Source organism: Frankliniella occidentalis, unplaced genomic scaffold (assembly GCF_000697945.3).
Source record: "Frankliniella occidentalis isolate FOCC.00 unplaced genomic scaffold, Focc_3.1 Scaffold161, whole genome shotgun sequence".
Classification (NCBI taxonomy): Eukaryota; Metazoa; Arthropoda; class Insecta; order Thysanoptera; family Thripidae; genus Frankliniella; species Frankliniella occidentalis.
The window spans coordinates 459641-465654 of record NW_026267287.1 but is presented as its reverse complement, the minus strand read 5'-3'; the positions used below and the strand labels follow the sequence as shown (position 1 = coordinate 465654).

General features: G+C 53.9%; 1 protein-coding gene across 6 annotated transcripts in view; it reads left to right on the top strand.

Moving 5' to 3' along the window:
• Positions 1-6014, top strand: part of LOC113207477 (homeotic protein antennapedia-like) — a 186887-nt gene that overhangs the window by 106416 nt on the left and 74457 nt on the right. For 4 of the 6 annotated variants that reach the window (XM_052271406.1, XM_052271413.1, XM_026424061.2 and 1 more), the window contains exons 2-3: positions 2481-2533; positions 5014-5056. The exons of 1 other annotated variant lie outside the window; for it this stretch is intronic. The gene's annotated coding sequence lies outside the window, so the exon portion shown is untranslated. Of the gene's footprint in view, positions 1-2480; positions 2534-5013; positions 5057-5478; positions 5760-6014 lie in introns of those variants that run through there. One more of the 6 variants, XM_052271409.1, reaches the window with a different exon arrangement.

Here is a 6014-nt window from a genome sequence, read left to right as displayed (position 1 = left end):
AAGTACAGTTCATACTGTTACGGCCTGACCGTACGCTGAAAATACGGTGCGGACCGTAGGCAAACCGTAACTGCCTACGGTATTTTTTACAGTGTTCCCGGTGCCTTCCACCGTCATTGCTGTGATCTCTCTCTCTCTCTCTCTCTCTCTCTGTTCCCATAAATCTCTTGTCTCATTTGCACCATTTTCTATTACGACGACTCGACGGTAGCGTCTTCCCGCGCTTTGCGTACGGCACAGCGGTCACAGCACCAACAGTAGCGGTCGAAAGTCTGTGGTCGTAGAGGGTACACAGAGCAGTGGTTAGGCGTTATCGTCGGCAAAGACGGGGCGGGCGACCCAAGGAGAAGGGGAGGTAGTGGTTGCGGTAGGGAGGCGGCCTCCTGCCGACCAAACTTATAATATGTGTCGCCCTGTTTGACGGCGAAATGGCACTCAGCGGGATCCCCAGCGTAACCCCCGCATAAGCCAGGGACTTCCCCTCCCCTCTGGCGTTATCTCCCCCCCCCCTCTCTCTCTCTCTCTCTCTCTCGCTCCCCTCGAGTTCTTCCTTCCTTTCTTCTCTGTCTCTCTACCACGCCACTGCCCCTACGCACTCCTTTTGGCGCAGAATCTTTTCGCATGTAAATTATCTTGAGCCAGAAAATAATGCCTTGAGACATTCTTACTTCTTGTGTCCTTAGCGCGTTCTCTCTCTTGCTCTCCCTCCCCTCCGCCTCCTCCTCGCAACTACCTCTGATTTTTTTTCCATTTCTCTATCTGACGCCTGCCAACCACTTCTCAGCCTCGTTCTCAGCCCTTTGCAAGAAGTATTACGATGATTGTTGGTTCCTATGTAAATTGAAAATATTTTGTAGTATCCTGTTCACTAGTATTTTTCACCGTCTGGCTCAATTTTTTTTATGTAGTTTTTACGGACACGAAGAGGAATGGGATGAAAATTTCAGTGATTGTGACCTGAGAGTGGTTGTTTGGCCGGGCTGGACATAAATTACGGGGCACGAAGAGGAAACAGTGTTTAGCCCTAAAAGGATCAAGAAAAATAGAAGGAGGAAAGTTTGCGGATCAGGAAACGCTTGGCTTAGCGCGGCTTGTACACCCTCCCAGCAGACGCAGAGGGGTAGACAGGGAGTGGGAAGTGGCGAGGGAGAGAGGGAAAGAGAGAGAGGCTTGGACGGAGTTAGGTGTCTGGGGTCAGAAGCGGAGAGGGGCATGTTTGTTCGCCTCTTTTTTTATGTCCGCACACCAATCTGCGCGGCGGTGGTTGGGAAGAGGGCACCCTAGGCTCCGAGCCGAACGGAATACATAGTTGGGCCTTTCTGTAGAGGTGTCAAGGGGTGCTTTCAAGGACCTTCAGAGGAGGGAGAGAATGTTAGAGATATAAGGCCGGCGTCCCTCCAGGCCCAAACAACTGGAATTCTACTGGAAGAGTCACCGGGTATAGAGATAGCTTAGCAAGGTGCAGGGGAGGGATGGACGCGGGTGAAGGCGGGTGGGGGGAGGCCCTAAGTTTGCTGGAGGGAGACTGAGGGGTGAGGGGTGGGAAGACTGCAGGGGTTGGGGTATGAGAAGGATCGGAGGCAGCAGGAGAAGAAGGATGAGGAGTTTAGCAAGACAGGGAGCAAAGGGGGCGCTGCTGCAGAGAGAGAAACCCCTTGTAGGGGACGAGGAGGTGCTGGCGACCTCACTTGGCGGTCACAACGCCAAGTTAGCATACCATGACATGCCACAACTGCTGCTGCTGGTGCTGCTATGTTCCATCCTCCTTCCCTGCGGCGCCCTTCGATGCAACAACACAAATGTTTGTTTGGAAATGAAGGGTGGTGGCATTTGACGCCGTGAAGAATGCACACCCATCTGGGCTTCAGACCATGGTGTCATCAGAGGCCCAGGCCCCTTCTCCGTCTCCACAAAAGACATTGAGCGTCTTGCTCCGTTTTACCATTTTTGCCTGTCTCTCGGCCAAGTACGGCAGTGCTTCATTTTCAAATCCGACGGTTCTCATCCACGGCAAGGCGCAAATCCACCCCTGCACTCGGTCCCCTCGCCCTTCCCACCCCACTTCCGCCTCCCCGTCCGTTTCCGGTTGATATCCGGCCCTGTGATTCGTCCATCGCGAGTCACCGGAGCCGGGCGTGGCCGGGTGGCCGTCCCCGGAGTGGAAGACGCCAGCAGGGCGGGGGAGTTTGGGGGAGGAGATATTTTCGGGGGTTGTTCGGTAGGCCGGGCCGGGCTAGATTGAAATTTGGGGTCGGAAATGGTGCCTGGATGCCTGCCAATGCAGGGGGCCTCCGAACCTGCGCTGCTCGAGTCATGCGTTTGCGTTTATGGAGACGACTGGCGGGCGGGAGGGTTGGGTCGGGTCGTGCCCGGACTTATTTGTAAAGTTGTCGTTGCGCATGGAGAACTAGAATTTATTCAAACCAATCGAAATGCTTATTACCTGGTATTAATTTCCGCCGTTTTTTCTTGTGTTTTAGGTGAGTTGCTGTGACTGACAACGCATAATCGTGAAACGGATACCTTTTCATCTGTGAGTACACACATTTTTTTCGTCTTCCCTTTTTTGTGCTTAAAATTTAGCGACTGGTTATTTCAGCTCCAAACTGGTAAAAGGCGCGTTTACCCTCCCTTTGCTGGCTCCCCCTCCCTCTTCCCCCGTCGGGGCGGTCGGGGCCGGCGGGTCCGGGGCACACAGACAGTGAAGGAAGCCAGCTATTTGTGGCTGGGAAACAACACACGGCTGCGTGCAGGGCGGGCCGGGTCTACGTTCGAAGGGGCACAGTCTGTCGCATCGCCCCTCTCTCTCTCTCGCACCCCCAGTCGCGTGACGGTGAGCGGCGCCCGCTCCTCACGCAGCCGGCGATGCAGGCCGCGTTGCATGACGGCGACCGTACCGTGCCGCGGCGGCGGGCGGACAGGTAGACAGGAGCAGGCGGACGGGCGGGCGGGCGCGCCCAGAGGGTAGCGCAGCGAGCGCAGCAGTCAGACGACGCATGGTCGCCCGGGGCTCGTCGGGGAGGATCAATCAACTGTCACTCTTTGTAATCGCCCGCTCGTATGGCGGGGCACGGCGCGGCCAATGGGAGCGCTCGGCGCGTGTGAGGGCGCATCCCATTGGCCGAGTGCCACACGAAAACGGGATCGCGCAGGATTTACCAAGATATCCGTTAGTACCGAAGGCGAAATTATCTACGGTCTTCGGTGGCCACGTTCATCTATCGAGTACATTTATGATAAAGTTAGTGTAAAGAAGCCCTGACTTATGGCCTCAAAAAATAATGGTTAAAAATCTTAATTTTTGTCGAGCGATTGCTTTTATTACATCTCGGTGATTTTGCTTTGTTATATGTTGACATTTTATTTTTAACTGACCGCCGTAGTCATGTCAATACGATATTAATCGCGACGAGAATTTTAAAGCACGAGGTGTGCGAATGCTGGCCGTGTACCTTGTTACGATAGAGATCTGAGGAGATAAGCATTTATTGAGCGTGGTAGCCTGATACTGGGGGGCTGTTGGTTGGCATATGGCGCACGGGCTTTCTAATTGGTCTGAGAGGCAGCTGTCATAGTCTGAGTAACTGCCAGAGTGAGTGTGTGGGAGAGAGAGAAATGGGGAGGGTGGGGGCAAAAATTGTGACACTCATGTGAAATGGAAAATAATTTCTCCCTTCCCGGCGACCCCCGACCCCGGTCACTTACAATTTCCTTGTTTTCCGCTGGTCTATTGCCAGCCCTCATTGCGACGACAATCAGCCGGTTGCGCGCTGGACGGGAGAGTCCGGAAACAAATCGAATTTGGTGTGATGGGATGTGGGCGTTGGGTCGCTGCTTCACGGTTCAGGGGTGGCGGGGGGACAGGCATGAGGAGCAGCCATGATGTGCTCCGCTGCGTCTGTCTGCGCTCAATCCGGTCACCACATTATTTTTACTTCGGTTTGCTGCCGACAAACACGTGGCCATCTTGAGACGAAACTGTGCCGATGTATAATTTGCAACATATGTGAATCTTTTGAATGAAAGTAGTTCGTTTATACCCCAGCATATAGCGTGTATACGAAAAATAAATTGTTTGGTCTAGACTAAATACCACGCTAATCGCAATAAACTTTTTTAAATGAATGTAACTTCCGAGGTTACTTTAGAAATTCTTGTCGCGTCATGTTTTTACATTTTTTAAATTAAATGTGGTCACATTGTTGTGTCTCAACTGGTCTCTCTGATAATGTTAGTCACATTTTTGCTTCGAGGTATAGTTTCAAAATTTCCTTTTTTCACATTTTAAAAAGGTTTGCCGCTTCTAAAGATTTTCAGTTCCCTATATGTTATGCCATTTCAAATTACTTTTACTTTACCATACTTGACCTCTACAACGAAAGCTTAATGTAAGAGAACGTCCAGAGAGCTGGAAAGTTTGTTGTTAGGTGCACCACATTCTAGGAGCATCGTTGCCGGGCCAAGTCGGTCCCCTCAAGGTCCCCGCTGGTCAGGGACTTGTCAGGGAGATGGAGGGTCCCGCACTACCCCCTGCCTGCCCGCCGGATGAGGTCGGAAATGGCGTCTGTAAAATATGAAGCATTGTGGACAGCACCCAGCACCCCTCGGGTCACCCTCCTCCGGGTCTATATAGGGGATAGCAGACGGACCTCTTCCTATAGACCCACGGTGCGCCTGGGATGGGAGTGGTACCCAACCATGCGCCACCCTTCCTACTCTCGGAACGGCCGTGCGGTGTGCATTCGCGCACGACAAACCGAACCGGGTCCGCGGTATGGCTAGCGCCAGGATGGGAGGCAGGGGGTTGGGTCCGAGAGGGGGCAGGTTGTTGGGATCAGTCTGCGAGCTCGCTGCGTGTTCCACGTCAGGGGTGCTGATGGAGTTGGCACGCCGTGGTGCTGCTGCGTTTTACACACCTCTCATGCGTAATGGGCTTGCTTAATCTAATTTTGCCTTTACAAAAAATAATCTCATTTTATCGTGTTTTTTTCATTGTTATTTTTTCTTCGACAGGTATGCGGGATTGCGGGTGGTGCTAACGTGACGCCTTTATTAGGTAAGACGCTGAATTTTCGTTTTGCCCCTTTGAGGGTGTAGCATGATGCAGGCTGGAGTTTGAAAGTTTTCGGGGGGTGGCTCTGTGAAATTGTTGCCGTGGCGCTCTTTCGATCTAACGCCGATGCAGAGAGTGGTTGTCAGGGCGTTGCGTTCGCAGCCGTGCTCCCCTAATCCTCCGGAGCGTTTGTCCGACGCGAGAGAGGGAGCGAGGGTGAGTGAGAAAGAGAGAGAGAGAGTGAGTGGCGGGACCCCGCGCCATTGGCTGGCGCCCGGGAGCGAGGGAGAGGGGCTCAACGCGGCGAGAGCGAGCGAGACGGGACGCACGGCGGGTGGGTGGGGCAGAGAGAGAGAGAGAGGGAGAAGGAGGACCCAACCCGGCTGGCCCGCGCTGCGCCCGCACGGGGAAGGTCCACCAGTACGGCTTGGGTTGGCGCACGGAGCACTGTCCCGCGTCGCGACGCCACCGCCTGGCCGAGACAACGCCGGTGCGATCACGTGAACGCGACGCTTCCGATGCAGGTTCGCGACGCGCAGCGATTCGCGTCCCGGACAAGATCCTCGTGCACGACTTCTTCCACCTCCTTGACGGCGTCCTGATGGCCGGGCCCGGGCGCTATGGTGCTGGCCACGACGGCGTCCTGGTGTTGCGCGACGTGACGACGCCGGCCCGGTAGCGACAGCATGAGGACTTTACGACCACGGTGTGTGTGTGCGCGCGCGCGTGTGTGGGCAAAGCAAGTTTATCATTAAGTGTCTCCCCTTTGTTTTGTGTGTGAGTGTGCATTAGTATTATTTTTTTGCGTTTGTGTGTGTGTGTCGTATTGACCGGTTTTATCCCCGCTAAAAAAAAAAATATATTAAAAGGACCAGCGCAGTAAAGGAGCGTCTGTGAGCCTAAAAGTGCACGACGGACAACCATGAGCCTCCAGGGACTATAATTAAAAGCAGAGGGGGTT